The sequence below is a fragment of the Tursiops truncatus genome, chromosome 13 (assembly GCF_011762595.2).
Source record: "Tursiops truncatus isolate mTurTru1 chromosome 13, mTurTru1.mat.Y, whole genome shotgun sequence".
Lineage (NCBI taxonomy): Eukaryota > Metazoa > Chordata > Mammalia > Artiodactyla > Delphinidae > Tursiops > Tursiops truncatus.
The window spans coordinates 71,959,222-71,976,749 of NC_047046.1; the positions used below are offsets into that span (position 1 = coordinate 71,959,222).

The 17,528-nt window shown below is 48.9% G+C and overlaps 1 protein-coding gene across 2 annotated transcripts in view; it reads right to left on the bottom strand.

The window, feature by feature from the left end:
- Positions 1–16,456, bottom strand: part of ATP8B1 (ATPase phospholipid transporting 8B1) — a 113,553-nt gene extending 97,097 nt beyond the window's left edge. The window contains exon 1 of one of the 2 annotated variants that reach the window (XM_019937111.3): positions 16,215–16,447. The gene's annotated coding sequence lies outside the window, so the exon portion shown is untranslated. Of the gene's footprint in view, positions 1–16,214 lie in introns of both variants that reach the window. The other variant, XM_019937113.3, reaches the window with a different exon arrangement.
- Positions 16,457–17,528: the final 1,072 nt, after the last annotated feature.

Consider the following 17,528-nt stretch of genomic DNA (forward strand, 5'->3'; position numbering starts at 1 on the left):
GAGAAAACACAGAAGTCATCTTTTCTACCATTTATCAAAGGTCCCTGGTTGTTGTTCTTTCATCAACGTACCTGGTCCTCCCCATCCTTGGTGTCCTTGCTACTCAACGTGAGGTCTGCAACCAGCCGCATCTCCATGACCAAGAGCTCATGAGGATTACAGAATGTCACCAACCCAGAATCCACTTTTTTGTTTTTTTGCGGTACGTGGACCTCTCACTGCCGTGGCCTCTCCCGTTGCGGAGCACAGGCTCCGGACGCGCAGGCTCAACGGCCATGGCTCACGGGCCCAGCCGCTCCGCGGTATGTGGGATCTTCCCGGACTGGGGCACGAACCCACGTCCCCTGCATCGGCAGGTGGACTCTCAACCACTGCGCCACCAAGGAAGCCCTTTTTTTAAAAAATTAATTAATTTATTTATTTATTTTTGGTTGTGTTGGGTCTTTGCTGCTGCGCGCAGGCTTTCTCTAGTTGCAGCGAGCGGGCGCTACTCTTCGTTGCAGTGCGCAGGCTTCTCATTGTCGCGGCTTCTCTTGTTGTGGAGCACGGGCTCTAGGCATGCAGGCTTCAGTAGTTTGTGGCACACGGGTTCAGTAGTTGTGGCTTGCGGGCTCTAGAGCTCAGGCTCAGTAGTTGTGGTGCACGGGCTTAGCTGCTCCGCGGCATGTGGGATCTTCCCAGGCCAGGGCTCGAACCTGTGTCCCTTGCATTGGCAGGCGGATTCTTAACCACTGCGCCACCAGGGAAGCCCCAGAATCCACTTTTTAACAAGAACCCCCAGGAGATTCACATGTGCATTCATGTTTGAGAAGCCATTGGTCTACACTATACCGCTGGTCTACACTGTAGAAGTAGCCACTTTCTGGAAGGTCCATCCCAGCCATGGGTGGGCACAATCAGGCACCGGATTTTCTTTAAGATCCACTTAATTTCCAGTATTACCCCCACCCCAATCGGAACTTTTTATTATTTCCCAAGTCATTCTTCTGAGGAACCCAAATCATTCCTCCAGGTGGCCCTCCAATGTAACCCCTTGTTGGGAACCTTCCTGAACACCCCTAAACTGAGCTAGTAACTCCCTCCTCTGTGCCCCCATAGCCTCAAGTTTCACGCACCCCTCCCTCACCCCTCCAGGCTGGTCTCCATTCACTCCCCACCCACTAACATTCCACTGATAGTCATCAAACCACAAGCTTCAGCCATTCTGTCAGCCACTGAGCTACAGTGAGCAGGACAGAAGCTTCCAGGCTCATAGGGCAGCACACCAGTCATCCCACAGATAAATAAAGGGTTACGCGCATGAGTACAAGAGAAAAAGAGCAGAGGGCATACATTGGGAGAGACCGATTTCATTAGGGTGGTCAGAGAACGCTTTGAGGAAACGACACTTGAGCCGAAAAGCGAAAGATGAGGATTCATTCAGGGGAAGAGTTTTTCAGGTGAGAAAGCCACAAATGTGTAGGTGCTGAGACAGGAAAGGGCTCCTCACAGAAACTGAAGTAGGACGAGAACAGACCGAGCGGGGAGGAAGCAGGGCCGGGCCCGCGAGCCATGGAGACGAGGTAAATGCTCTTGTAACTGCAACGCTGAGCTACAAAAGGGTTTTGCAGGCGGGTGTGGACGTGCTTCGGGATGAATGGCTGCTCTGGGCTGGAAGGTGGAAAATGGAGAGAGGCATCAGTCAGGAGACTCGTGGGATGGTCCAGGAGAGGGAGCGGGTGGCAGGTGGAGAGAACCAGGTGGATTCAAGATCTTCTGGAGGTAGAAGCAACAGATCTTGGAGATGGAATGGAAATGAAGGTCAAGGTGGTGTCGTGTGGGAGAGAAAGGGGTCACAGCTCAAGTCCAGCTAGAGAGGAGTCGTCTTCTAAACTGGTTGGGGTTCAGTGCTGGATGTGTTGTGTCTGGGGTGGGTGCTCTCAAGAGATACTCAAGTGGAGGGAACAGGCTGGCAGGGAGAAAAAGCTGGCTGTAATGGAAAGTCAGCAGAAATCGGCACATTAATAGTATTTAAAGCCATAGAAATAGAGGCGATCGGGCTTCCCTGGTGGCGCAGTGGTTAAGAATCCGCCTGCCTTTGGGAGTGATGAAAATGCTCTCAAATTGATTGTTGTGATGGTCTTACAACTTTCGAATATATTAAAAAGTATTGTATACACTCAAAAAAAAAGAATCCGCCTGCCAATGCAGGGGACATGGGTTCGAGCCCTGGTCTGGGAAGATCCCTCACGCCGCAGAGTAACTAAGCCCGTGCGCCACAACTACTGAGCCACGTGCCACAACTACTGAATCCCGCGCGACTAGAGCCCGTGCTCTGCAACAAGAGAAGCCACTGCAGTGAGAAGCTCGCGCACCACAACAAAGACCCAACGCAGCCAAAAATAAATAAAAATAAATTTATTAAAAAAAGAAATTAAAAACAAAAGAAATAGAGGTGATTACCTCGTAGAGGGGGAAGCAAGCCTGGGACTGAGTCCTGCAGAACCCCAGCATTTTATGATCATGCCTGTCCATCATTTACAGCAGGATTTCTCAGCCTTGGCACTACTGACACTCTGGGCGGGAGACTTCTTCACGGTGGAGGCTGTCCTGTGCATCATCTGTTTAGCAACATTCCCAGCCTCAACCCCTAGATGCTAGTAGCATCCCCTACGTTGTGATAACCAAAAATGCCCCCTGGGGGCCCAAATCACCTCTGGTTGAGTAGGTCAGGGATATTTTTGCAAAGTTTTTAATAAACCTGGTGCCTGTTTCTGTCTCAACATGTTCACAGCCAACCCAGGATAAGTGTCCCACAAATCACATCAACTTTCTCAGGTTCTGGCTTTGTGGACAAGCACATAAAATTGATTGAATAAAAGCAGCCCGAGTATGAAGCTTCACTTTGCTCCATCTCATGGAAAACAATTGTTATACTAACCCCAAAAGACTTTCCAGGTCCTGAAAACTCATTATCTTTTGACAATAACGTAAACCCAAACCAGAACAGTGAGTGGATGTAGGCATTCGCTGTTTTCCCTCGGATGCAACTATTTTCTAGTTTAGAGTTTCCAAGTATCATTAGTAAAAAGATCTCTCACCCAGACCAAGACGTCACAAGAGTCCATTTTTCCCAAATAGGAGCCAACTAACAATCAGCCCCGGTATTATGTGGCATTTGCAAAAGAATGGCAGTAAGTTACAAAAGGCGGGACCGAAATCTTAAAATATCTATTTTCGTGTGTGACTACTTTGCTAAGTAATAAGGTCCAAGAACTTGGTTAGCCTCGTCTGGCATCTTTCTAAAAGAACGAAAGCCATAAAATTCATGTGATCAGGCTATAGTGGGTTCTTTTTATCCCAGGGTCACTGCAAAAACAACCAACTTAATATACTTAAGATGTAATTGTATTTAGAACAGCTCCTACAATTTAAGCACTGTGCTGGGGGCCGGGCTACAACATGAGTGAACCTTAAAAAGGGGCTCTGTATACCGAGGTGACCACCTCATGCAAGAGACAAACAGACCAGCAATCACCATGGCGTTCGGGGGATGACACACCCCTGGGCCGCATCCTTCCTGCTTCTCGCCTGCTTGAGGTGTCGTCACCAAGGAATCCTAACACACTCCTCCCTGCCATGGCTGGACATTGCCTTGGAATCCTACTCATCCAATACCTCTAGGCCAGTGAGTCTCAACCTGGAGCGTCATCAGAACCATCTGGAAGTTCTGTTGAGCCACAGAATGCTGGGTCCCACTTCCTGAGTTTCTGATTCAGTAAGTCTGGGTGGGACCCTCAGCTGTGTTCATGCTGCTGCTGCTTCTGGGACCATACTTTGAAAACCAGTATCTAGGCAACTACTACGCAACAAGCCAAGTTGGCACGTGAAATAAAAGCTAGCCACCGTCTCTGAGATGGCGTGATCCAAGCTGGGAGAGGAACGTACAGAGAGGGACTGGAGCAAAAGAGGGGCCCCTCACTTTGACCTGGGAGCGTGAAGCAGCAGGAAGTCTTCCAGGAGGAAGTAGCACCTGGTCAGCAGGTGGAGGGGGGGAGAGGAAAGAGGGTCGCAGGTGAAGAACACAGCATATGCAGAGACCCTGAGACAGCGGGAATGTGCTCTGTCCCAGTAGAATTCTGGGTAAAAAGGGAAATGACATTTGTTATCAGGTAAAGTTAGCAGCAGCGACTGCACTATTAACTGCAGGAATGAAAACGTTCCTTTTCTACGGAAAGCATTTTAATGATCAAATATTTCACTGTCATCCTTTTTCCTTTTGCGCTGAGTGCTTTCCTCCTTAAACAATAGCCCCTGCTTTAAAAGAGTCTACCACAATACCAGGGTTATTAAATACTAATAACCCTGCTATTTGAATATCACTAAGGACGTGTGCAAACATGGCAGGCTCAGAGTTAGTCTAAAGATGGTGCCTGCAACAGACCAGAAAACAAGCAAAGACATAAAGTAAAAACCTCAGGATCACATTTAAGTGGAGACCAACTGAGGCAGAGGTAGAGGAGGGAAGGATCTAGGTGTATTTTGTCATACACCCTATACACATATTAAAAAGCATGATTTGGGGTGGTTTTTTTTTTTTTGGCTGCGTTTGGTCTTCGTTGCTGCGGGCAGGCTTTCTCTACTTGCGGCGAGCGGGGGCTCCTCTTTGTTGCGGTGCGCAGGCCTCTCATCACGGTGGCTTCTCTTTTTGTGGAGCACGGGCTCCAGGCGCCCGGGCTTCAGTAGTTGCGGCGCACGGGCTTAGTTGCTCCGCGGCATGTAGAGTCTTCCCAGACCAGGGCTCGAACCCAGGTCCCCTGCACTGGCAGGCGGATTCTTAACCACTGCGCCACCAGGGGAGCCCCATGACTTGGTTTTTAGATGAGGCCACACAAGCCATGTTAAATACCCTACTGTCCATGAGAAGTTCCATGACTTTAGCGAGTTCCCATTAAATATACAACTGGCCCCTTCCCGTGTCTGCTACAAACATTTTGAGCTGTGTGTGTTGGTCCTGCCAACTAGGCAGTACTGTATCAGGCTTCCACTGCCATCCTTGTCCGAAAGCAGGGCTAGAGCATTTGCACAGCTGCTTTCTTTCCTCAAATTTCACTGCTTTATTGGCACTAAAAAATAGTCGAATGTGTGATTTCACAAAAAAAGGCCAAAATTAAAAGGCTGACCCCGAGGATGGCAAGCACTGGTTTCATAAGGTTTCCAACGTCCCTGTGGAAATCGTCATACCCAACTCCGCGCTTCTGGTTCCCAAGGTTACGTGTCTCCTGCCAAGATTTCTGAATCTATCAGAGCTCGACCTCTGGCCCCTCCTGGGTGTCGCAGCAACTGAAAGTTAACACGACCAAAGCCGAATTCTTAATCGTCCAGCCTGCTCCTCTGTCTCTGACATCATTATCTCCCATCCCTTATGTTAGAAACCTGAGAATCACCTGCTCCTTCCCTTCCGTGAGGTCCTCGAATCTGATCCATCACCAGGACCGAGACTCCACTTCTAAAATGCAGCTCCCGCCCTCTGCGTCTCACCTCCGCTCTGTCATCCTGGCCCAAGCCCCCATGACCTCTCTCTTTCGGCCACTGCAGCAGCCTCCTAACTGGTCTCCTCCCTGCTTCTGGTCTTGGCCCCCTCCCCGCCCCGACCCATTCTCCACATCACAGCCTGAGTTTTCAGCTGAAATCAGAAATCAAATCATGGCACTCCACTGCGTACAAATACATCAATGCCTTCCTATCAGCTTGGTCTCTGCCTACCTCACCCCATGCTTCTTAGCCCCACTGTCACTTCTCCCCAGCTCTCCTGGCCTTCTCACAGTTCCCAGAACACAGCACTAAGCTCTCAGCACAGGGTCTTTGCACATGCTGCTCCTGTGGGCTGGACCAGGAAACGCCTCAACTGGTCTCAACTTAATGTTCTCCTCCAAGACATCTTCCTGGGCTAAATCTTTTATTGTGGCAAAATATATACAACATAAAATTTACCATCTTAGCCATTTCTAAGAGTACGGTTCAGTGATATCAAGTACATTCACACGGTTGTGCAGCCGCCACCACCATCCACCTCGGGAACGGTTTCATCCTTCCAAACTGAAACTCTGTACTCATTAAGCAATAATTCCCATTCCCCCGCCCTCCGCCCCTGTTCTACTTTTTGCCTCTGTGAATTTGACTATTCTGTGTACCTCATATGAGTGGAATCGTACAAGTAGTTGTCCTTTTGTGTCTGCCTTATGTCATGCAGCATAACGTCTTCAAGGTTCATTCATGTTGTGGTGTGTGTCAGAATTTCCTTCTGTTTTAAGACTGAATGGTATTCCGTTGTATGGATAGACCACTTTGTGTTTATCCATCCATCCTTCCACGACCATTTGGGCTCCTCTGGGGCCATTTTAGAGTCAGCCCTCGTTATTCTCAGTCATGTCTTATTTCCCTTTAAGTGCTTATTACAGATTCTACTTCTAATATCAGTCTGTTTCATATCTCTTTTGTTCAATATTTTGTTCAATATCGACTCCTGCCACCTCTCCCGCAACAAGCCCGTAAGTGTCACAAGGGGGCAGCCCCTGTCTGTTTTGTTCATCCTAGAATTAACCACCAGGACCTAGCACGGGAGCTGGAGTGTAGTGGGCATTTAATAAGCAAATGTTGACGTTTTAAATGAAAGAAAATCATTAGGTCACTAGAAAGCCACTAGTCTTCAGATTCACTCACAAATTCCACGTACTTTGTATTCAGCTATGAAAGATAACAAATTAATGCACATGCGCGTGTGCGCGCACACACACACACACCCCTTCACAGAGACATATTTAGCTCTCTGGGCACAAACAATTCCCTTTCTAACATTAGTCAATCTATTTGTAACTAACATACATTTCCATTTCCTGTATTCTTTTCAAGAATGCCTCATGTGCAAAAGTAACTTGTGTACTCAGCAATTAAGAACTTAAATACTGATAAATGCTACAACGTGGACAATTACACTAAGCAAAGCACCAAGGAAACATTATGCTAAGTGAAATAAGTCAATCACAAAAGAACATATGTTGTATGCTTCCTTTTATATAAAATGTCCAGGTAGGCAAATACAGAGAGTCAGAAAGGAGAGTAGAGGTTGTCAGGAGCTAAGGGGAGAAGGAATATGAGTGACAGCTAAAGGGTACGGGTCTTCTTTTTCGGGGTGATGAAAAGCTTCTAAAATAGACTGTGGTGATGGCCGTACAACTCCGTCAATATACTAAAAACCATGGAATTGTACACTGTAAAAGGATGAACTGTACGGTACATGAATTATATCTCGATAAAACTGTTTGAAAAAAGATAACCTGTGTGTGTGGAGATGGGGGTGGCCTGCCTGAGTTTGCAGGCTGGAAAAAGCTTGCCTTCCCAATTAGACAATGCATGGCAAGGTTGGGAGGAGTGGGGCAGGGATCACAGCCTTGCCTGCAATTTGGCTGCTGGCCTGCAGGGGCAGCCTGTTTTTCTCTTACAGAGGAGGCCTCCTGGCCCCGCGTACCCCGTTGGTTACAGACCATCTTCCTTCCAGTACAAGCAAAGGCCTCTGCTTCCTGGAAATCATCATTTTCTACCACCTCCTCTCTCCCTCCAGCAAGGTAGAACATGCTCTAATGATAAACAAAGTTCTCTGTTGAAGTTCTCTGAACCAACACCTTATATAAATGTGTACCTCTGAAGAGCCTCTTTATAACCTAGTATGAGTGATCTGAGCACACTGAATTTACAGCGTTTTGAAATTCAGATTTCCATTTGCAGCCCAAGCTCTGCCAGGAAAGTTATCTTTGCCTCCTCTTTCTCTTACACCCCATATCCAATCTGTCCGGAAATCCTGTTGGCACTACCTTTAAAAAAACATCCACAACCTTCTCTCTCTCAGACGTCTCACGCTGGTCCCAGGCTCCAACATAGCTCACCTGGGTTAGCCTCCTAACTAGTCTCCCAACCCAAGAGCCCTCCCTGGCCTGGTCTCCACACAGCAACCAGAAGGACTATTTAAAATACAAGTCAAATGAAAGATCACAACCCTCCAATGGGCGACAGCCTGCACCGACTCCCCCCCACCCCTCAAACCATCTTGCACAGTCATAGCCAAAATCCTTCTGCTGCTAGGAAGCCCTGCACGATGGGGCTCCCCACCTCTCTGCTCTGTCTTCCCCATGCCCCGCCCTCCCCCACTCACAGGTTGGAGGAATAGCCAACTACTGCCTGCATCACACCAGCCAGGCACCGAGTCATCTGTCCCCTCTGCCTGGGACACTCTCCCCACCCCCAGATCTTTGTGATTCACCCTCTCCCTGCTGAGCCTTCACCCAGATACCACCTTCTCCACTCTCCAACTGCATCTTGCCCCCTTGCACACCCTCCCAATTCCTTTACCCTGTCCAGCTTTCTCTCTTTATCCTCTGCAGCACCAATCTTCAAAAATACCATGTAATTTACCTAGTTATTATCCACAGTCTCCCTTCCCTCTCTAGAACGTGAGCTCGTTGAGGGCAGGCTCTTTAGCTCCTTGATTGACTAACAGATGCCAAGTGCCAGGCGCACAGGATGTGCTTCGTAAGTATCTGTTGGCCAGCTAGCTGTTTGTTTTGGACTTTAAAGGCTAAGGAGGAGGGTCCACTCTGTGAATTGACTAAGGAGACAGGAAATTCCCTGGGAGAAGCCATGAGTTTACTTCTCTAGCCACTCAAGACGCTAGAACTCAGGAAATGAGACCAGCAGTTACTAAGAGTACAGGGTCTGAGCAAACCTTCTTCAGCTTTAAGAAAGAGTGTTGGTCCGAGTGATCTCAAGGATCCAGGACACACTGGATGCTACTATGTCACCACTCAAGAGTCTGAGGTTCTCAAACTGACCTTTGAGAATTTTCACCATGATTCTCTAGGTAAGGGGGAAAGGCTAAGAGTGATTTAAAAAAACATTCTAAACAATCTCAAATTGAGCTAGACAAAGTATCAAACCGCCAAGAGATTAATACCCTTTTTGTGGCTGGGACTGGCACAGGACAGGAAGATGGAATGATACCCAAGAATGGTGATATTTGGGGTTAGTTTGAAGTCTGTGTGTGCGTGTGTGTGTGTGTGTTTACTTAAAAAAAAAGCCTTGCTTTTTAAATATCCTTATCTTGGCTAATTTTCAGGGCACCGTATGAGCAAAAACTCACATAAAGAGTCTACTGTTCTCGGGTTCCCCTGGTGGCACAGTGGTTGAGAGTCCGCCTGCCAATGCAGGGGACACGGGTTCGTGCCCCGATCTGGGAGGATCCCACGTGCCACGGAGCGGCTGGGCCCGTGAGCCATGGCCACTGAGCCTGCGCGTCCAGAGCCTGTGCTCCGCAAGGGAGAGGCCACAACAGTGAGAGGCCCGCATACCGCAAACAAACAAACAAACAAACAAAAGAGTCTACTGTTCTCTAGAAAATACAGATTAAGATGTCTTTAGCCTAATAGACTGACATCTAATCATGATCGAAAGGGTTCTGGTTGTATCCTGCTCCACAAAGAAGCACACTAGTACACAGATGCAACACCTGATGATTCTGTCATCCTACAGTCTATTAGTGATCTCTTGCCTTTCTTCAAAGCCTATCTTGAAAACCATGGATTGTACCCTAAGGTAGAAAACAATCTGATTTTTAAGTATTGCATTTTTCAGACATTAAATAACAATTTTTCTCTCATTCTAACCCTGCCTCCTCCAAAAACAATTTTTTTTTATCTTTAATTCAAGTCAGTTCTGGGGGAAAGTTAAGGACTTTTGCCTCCACTAGAGAATATCCTCCCTGGAAGGCAGCTGTGGTCTGCATGGGTCTCCAGACGGTACAGCCAGGTCTCCTGAGCTTTTACGCCCACCCCAGCACACAGCACAGTATCACCCACACTGCAGGCCAGCACGTGATGATACGCCAAAGGACCACCAGCTTCGTCAGAGCAGCTGCAGGTGAAAATGAGAAATGAGGCCGCCCTTCACGTGTCTTCCAGGTAACCAGCCTCCCTGCAGTTCCTCCTGTTCTTATCTCCAAGATGTTTTGGAGGAAAGTGTGATATTAAATACTACATGACCCTGCCCATCTTAACCATGTTCTATGAACAATGAATCTCACAAAACTGAATCAGATCTCAACAGCTCCCGTGAAGAAACAGATACTCATAGGCCCATGCCTGCAACAGCATTATTCACAATAGCCAAAGATGGACACAACCCAAACGCCCCTCAGCCAATGAATGGATCAACAAAATGTGGGATATAGATCCACGGTAGAATATTATTCAGCCTTGAAAAGGAAGTGGAAGGAAATTCTGACTCATGCTGTGACAAGGATGAACCTTGAGGACATTATGCCGAGTGAAATCAGCATCACAAAAAGACACATATTGTATGATTCCACGTACATGAGGTACCTCAGAACAGCCAAATCCATGGCAACAAACAGACGCTATCAGCGGCCACAGGGAGGGAGAAATGGGGAGTTACAGTTGAATGGATACAGAGTTTCCGAATGGGACGACGAAAAAGTTCTGGACATGGATAGTGGCAGAGCTGCAAGATACTGTGAATACGCTTAACGCCACTGAATTCACCTTAAATATGGCTAAAATGGCAAATTTTATAAATATTTTACCATGATTAAAACAAAAGGCCCATGAAATAAACTTCTGCACTAGAACGAGATCATGAGGAACCTCCTCACCTCCCAGTGTTGTTCTGGTACCAAAAACAGAGTATAGATTTTCATTTAATTCTCACCATCTCAGCAGCTGAAGAAGCCTACACTCTTAGTTGCATTGTTTTAACAAAACTTCTGAGCTTATAGAGCATCTGCCCGTGCCTGGCTTAGAGGTCCACACATGTGTTTCCAATATGGTGGTAGGGCCACTCTTTCCCAGTGTGAAACATATAAACTCCGACCTGCCTCCCCACACGAGGGACTATTTCAACCACCAAAGTCAAATGGCTGTTTTCTTATAGAGAGTGTTAAATGTTTCTCCTGGATGCACAGATCTCTGATCTCAGAGAACAGTCTCAATAGTTCACTGTGTCCCAAGAAGACACAGTAAAGATTTGTCCACAAATCATAGCACACTTTATAAAATAAGTAACGCATCCAGCTCACGGGAACTTCCCCAGACAGCAAGAACGGGCGATCAGAGACTGTAAGCGGATAATGCTTGGTGCCCGAGTTGTTCCGATGAGGCTATTCCAGCTCAACTCAATTTGAGTAAAGGTTAGAAAACTGGTTTCAAATGCTGCCTTGCTCTAAATCAAGCAAACCTCAACTCTGGTGAACAAAAGCCACACAGCAAAGACACAAAGCCATAAATGACAGCCCTGTAAATAAAGACCAGAGCTGCTAGCCAAAGGTCAGGCTACACACGTACTCAGTGAGGAGTGCCAGGCTTCTCGGTCACGCTAGGGGGAGGTGTCGTCACCACAGAAGGATGGCCCCAGAACCGGGGTGACCTGACACCCCCCAACCCCAGGAGTCCTTTCCCCAAGACTGAGAGCCAGCTTCCTACCACTGATCTGTCATAGCCTCCAGGCCCAGCTCTCCTTTATTAAATGCAAATTCACTGGACTTGAAGACTGATAATGAACACAGAGCTTCAGAACTGGGAGCGGCCAGGGCCACCCTCCATGGTCTAAGACAACCACCTCTCCAGGCAGAGAGGGACAAAGTCCAGATCAGGAAGAAAGACAACACCAGATCTACTTTCTTACCAAAGAGGAAAAGAGAAAAAAACACGACTCAGGCCCTCTGTGAATCCCGCAGGCTTCCGTGAAGCAAGTGGGTAATCCCCAGCACAGTGCCTGGAGAAGATGTTCAAGCCATTGTTTTAAATGAATGAATGGATGGATGGATGGATGGGTGGATGGATGGGACTGTAGCAAAGGTCTCTGTCATTAGCGATGCTTACCAGGTGCCACAACTCAGAAACCATGCAGAAAGTACCAATCCTTTAAAAAGACTCAAGGTTCAGAAACTCCCAAGTTTTGAACAGGGAAGAGTAATTTTTTTTTTTTTTTTTTTTTTTGCGGTACGCAGGCCTCTCACTGTTGTGGCCTCTCCCGTTGCGGAGCACAGTCTGCGCACGCGCAGGCTCAGCGGCCATGGCTCACGGGCCCAGCCGCTCCAAGGCATGTGGGATCTTCCCGGACCGGGGCACGAACCCGCGTCCCCTGCATCGGCAGGCAGACTCTCAACCACTGCGCCACTAGGGAAGCCCTAATTTTTTTTTTTTTAATACAAGAGTACAGAGGTGAGGAAGATGAAAGACAGACGGGAAGTGGGGAGAAAGGAGACCCAGCAGTGCTCAGTACGTCCCAAGGGCCTCCCTCCACTCTGCAGGAGGATAGAATGCCCCGGTGGGAGCAGCCACCCCTCGTGGCTGTGACTGAGTGAGCACATCCCTAGGTCACTGAGCGCCCTGGTCCTTCGTGCCACTCCCCAGACACTTGGGCTCCAGAACCCAAGCCCTGGATCTGAAAGTTCAGAACCTCGCCCCTGCTCCAGGGGACTCTTTCTTACCAATGCCTGGTGCAAACAGACACCTATGTTTGCTAAATGAATACTAACATACAGAGTGATTCCCATTTCCCGCATAGTCTAGGAGAAAGGCAATGGCTGCATGAGCCATAAATATTTGCTGAGAGATATCAACAACACAACAGTAATAATACTGACTACTTTTAATTGAGCTCTGTGCTAAGCCCTTTTAGATAAATTCTCTCGTTTGGAACTCAGCACACAACGCTCTGAGATAGTACTATTACTATTCCATCTTACAGATGAGGAAACTAAAGCTAGATCAGTTAAGTACTAATAACTTGCCCTGGGTTATACAGCTAGGGAGCAGCGAGGCCTAGATTCCAAGCCAGGTCACAGGACTCCAAAGCACCTGCTACTAACCCCTCACTGCTGCCTCTGGGTTCAGTCTCCATGGGACCAGTTATCAAACATAGTTCCCATTGTGCATGGTTTTGGTGACAATTTATTTTAACATGCAACACACTTAGAAGAATTAGGAAAAGTATTAATATGTTCCTAAATAATCAGATGATAAAAAATCCTTTGTTTTCTAATAAAAATGAGAAACAAGACTGTTTTATACACACACATACACACACACACACACACTGATGTGCATGTGTGTGTGTATACCTTCTAGACTCTTCTTCCATAACGCCAGCTCTTCGGTGACACAGGACCTCAAAAGATCTTGGACTGGATATTATTTATAGCTGGGCACAGGGATGGGGATCTGGGGGTCAACTGCTTAACAGAATAAACCTGTCTTCTTTTCGTGTTATTAAAACTCTTCTGGTAGCAAATGAATTTTTACTTATCTTAATAAGTAACAAAACAACACCTACAGGCATGAATACAATTAATCTAATTGAACAATGCCAACAAACAGACCTGAAAACTCACAAGATACCTAAAGACACCAAAAAAAACACATCCCAGGAGACTAATCTAGAAGCAGATATAGAAGCAAATTCTAAAATTAAGTGCCAAAGAAATTGTAAAGGCACCTCTCTTTACAGACATGGGACATGAACAGACCCCATAAAACTTGTTCTGGTATCTAAAAAGCAAGTTCCTCTGCATTCATAAGAGCGCAGGCTTCTTTTACAATGATTGAAACTAAAGAGCAAAGGTAACGAGTAGATTAAAATCTCTCTCAGGTGAGTTATAAGGAGCACCTGGATTCCATGAATGTTTGGGAAACACCAAAATTGAATTCAAACTTTAGTAAGGCAATAAAATATTTAAAATACACCAACTATCTGGGCATCCTACTAATTTTTTTAAAATATCCATTTAATAAGGAAAATAAGAAGGCAACATTCGAACTCCTATTATGTATAAGGAAGGTTCGCCTGTTCTCTCATTCAATCTTCAACAACCCAAGGAGGCTGAAAAATATTTTTTCCAGCAAATGAGTAAATTCAGAAAATTTAGGAATTCATCTAAGGTTATACAATTTTTAAAGTAAATAGATAAGAATAAATTGCAAACATTAAATACAATTTAAAGTAAAAGAACTGAAACCTGTGGGGATCTAAATCCATATGTTTTCCACGACTCCTTGCTTTAGAAAACAGAGAACGAAGGAAGGAAAAAGAAAAAAGGAGGAGGGAAAGGGCAACAGATAGGGCAAGAAACATTCCACAGCTGCATGTGGTCAGTGCTGTTACTGCCAAGACCACAGAAAAATACAGGTGCAACAGAGCCAGTCCTCAACTCGCTTTACACCTGCAGACAACTTACACATGCACGTTTTCACATTATTTGAAAGGCTCAATTACAAAAACATGCAAACAGAAAACCCCCTCCTATTTCTATCACTAACAAGTAATAAGTGCATACCGATATGCATTTTCCTTAAAATAAAAAACAGAAAACCTGAAAGTGGCCAAGGCCGCTTTCACGCAGATGGCATTTCCGTTCACTAGTATTAAGCTGTCTGAGTCTTGTTTGGCCCCCAATAACAGACCAAAGAAATCCTAAAAATTATGAATGTACGGTCACCATAAAATGGCAAAGGAACAGAGGTTACGATTTCTCACCTAACATTAGAACATGGAAGCCTCCACTACCTAATGAATACCATTAAGAGGATTCCGAGGAATAATTGCAGGCAGGCAGATTTCTCCCCCAGAAAGGAACAAGCGACAGCTAATAACCGTTTATCACCTTTTGCACAGTATATGCATTTATAATAGGTTTTAATAAGGGCTTCAACAACAGGCCTGGAATTAATGAATGGCATTTTAGGTCCAATACAAAAGTACTCCCCAGACATGAAAATTAGAACTTCTACTTCACATTTTGTGCTGTTTTCTCTTTTAATCTGCCCTTGTGTTTACCATCACTGGAGATTTTATCACACATCATTTTTGGCTTTTGTTTTTAAAAGCAGTTAACCTTCCTCTGGAGCCTACCGCGTGCTGGGTGGTCTTTCAGTACTCCGCCTGTGTTGTCTCATTTCATTCTCGAGGAATGAAGGCAGAGATGTGAAGGCAATGCAACCAGGAAGATGGGAGAGAAACTTTTCTTAAGCCAACAGGGCGGGCCGTTTCCGGGAGGGGAAACTGGCGGCGTCCGGAGCTACCCAAGGACTTCGAGCGCGCCAGGGGCTTCGCGGGCAGGACGAAGGGTTCGGGCGGGGCTGAGGGGGTCACTAAGCAGAAATGGAGCTCGGGTTCCCTTTCCCCGCGCGTATCGAACCTCCTCCGCCGTTCTGCATCCCCTCAGCACCCTCGTCCTCCCCTACAGCTGTTACTGATCAGTGTTCCAAGCCTCCCCTCCCCACCCCCGTCGGGGACCAGGCGCTTACACTCCCCGGAGAAGCTGGGCGGACAATTACAAGCTCTTCCCTCACCTGGGGAGGAGTGGGGACGTGGGGGGGGGTTAAAACACTCGCCATTCCCTGCAACACCCCTCCCCCAACAAGCTGCCACTCCGCACGCCCAGAGCGAGGTGACAGCGCCAGGCATCAAACTGGGGAGGGAAGGAGATGGCCTGTTGGCAGTGCCATGGGAGCTGGCGGATACGACCCTACAATCACCGGGGAAAAAAGTACCCCTCTTCCCGCATCACCTCCCAACGTGCACTAAGGCCCTCGGAAGATGTCTGGAGGGTTCCTGGTCCCGCAGTAGGCTTGGTGGGGGCGACCTCACCCTCCATCCCTCCCTGAAGGTGCTGCCGGTGCATTCGGCCCAAAGGTCTTTTTTCGGACGCGTTTGCATCGGCTCCCAAAGGGGCCACCAGCAGAACCCTGTCAAGAGGGACTTCCAGAGGGGCGACAGATATTGCAGGGAAACCAGCGGCGCTCCTCAAGTACCCACAGGCCCTGCCAGGCTTGCCCCTCGGAACTTAAGCCCGGACCTGAGCGTAGCAAACGAAAGAAGAACCCAAACACCTCCCGCAAGTTCCCTCTCCTCCCGCAGGTGAAAAGCCCATGGCCTTCTCCACAGTGCTGCCTGCCCCACCAGCTGCGTCTCCCCATCCCCAAGGCAGCGAAGGCTCCCGGCACCGCCACCCAAATCCCACCCTTGCGGGCTCAGGAGCCCGAGGGCGCGGACAGCTGCTGCGACTGCATCCCTGTTCTCCGGAGTCCGCCGCCCCCGGGCGGCCAGGGGACCTGCGGGGCCCGCGGGGTGCGGCAGATCAGGGGTCCCGACGCCGCGCCCCTCCTTACCTGGCGCTCGCTGGGCCCCGACTGGGGCATCCGCCGGGTGCGCGCCTATCCGCGCGCTCGCTTGCGCACCTGCCCGCAGCCGCCGCCCGCCAGCCCGGCCCCAGCGCTGGCCGCAGCGCTAGCGCTTCATGGCGCACGGGGCTGGCCCGGGGCCCCGGGAAGCGTGTCCAGTTGGCGGAGGCTCCTCCGGCTCTCGCAGCTCTCCAGTGGCTCCCCGCCTGCCCCCGCCCCGCGTACGCGCCCCCTTCCTCTGCGGCCGCCCTTTTCCCTCCGCTCCGCGAGACCAGCCAAACTGGTTTCTCCGCTCCCGGGTGTTGCCTCTAGTCTCCTACTGGCAGCCGCAGCTGGGGCTGGGGGCGGGCCCGGCCGTCGGCCCTCCTTCTGTTCCTCCCCTGGGCGGAGAAGAGCTGGACGGCGAGCCCCGGCACGGGCAGACGCAACCCAGGTCGAGCCCCGTGCCCTCGTGCTCCCCGGCGTTAGGGGGTCACCCAGGCCGTGCCCTGAGCGCGTCTCCCGCCTCGCCTGGCCAGCTCTCGGCTCCCCGGACGCTCCCGCCTCCCTGGGGACGCGATTGCCACCCCGCCCCGCCAGCCCCGCGTCACTTCGCCGCCACCCTCGGCCAGTCTGACCGCCGCTTGAGGTCGGTGACCGCGCCAGCCCGGAAAGCTGGCGAGGCCACGGCTCGCCCGGGACCTGAGCTCCCTCGGTAAGGGGAGCTGTACCCTCTCGATGCCAAGTCACGTTCGGGGACCGGTCACCGAATGCGCGTCGCGGTTCGCCGCGCGGAGGGCGGGGGAAGAGACAGCGCCAAAAGACTTCGAGAAACTTATCCTGTAATTGCAGCAAGCAGGCTTTCGGCTGAAACCAAACGCCCTCACCTTTACGGGTTTGGAGTCAAAAGGAGCCAGGGCGCGGCGTGCGAATGGTGCGGTGTAATTGGAACTTTTGGACTCACGTGCCTGGTTGCTAGCTGGTGTCTGGGCGCTTTGAAGCACCGTCCCTTACACCAGAAACTCTGTTCCGCAGAATTTTACTGCTCACTTGCTATGGAAAAGTCTCTGCGATAAGAATGGAGGAAAGTCAAAGATGAATCAAAGAGTTTGCTGAAAATGTACTAGGGGAGATAGGACTCACAGACAAATAGCAAGTTATCTGCAGATCAGAGAGGCCAGGAGTTCAGACTCCAAACTGGGGGCTTAAGGAAGACTTCATTTCAGAGGCCATGCTTGAGGTGAAACTCAAAGATCCACACTTTCCGGGATCTGGGTTGCATGAGGAGGATATTCAAAGAGTGGTCCACCAATTTGATCTTCA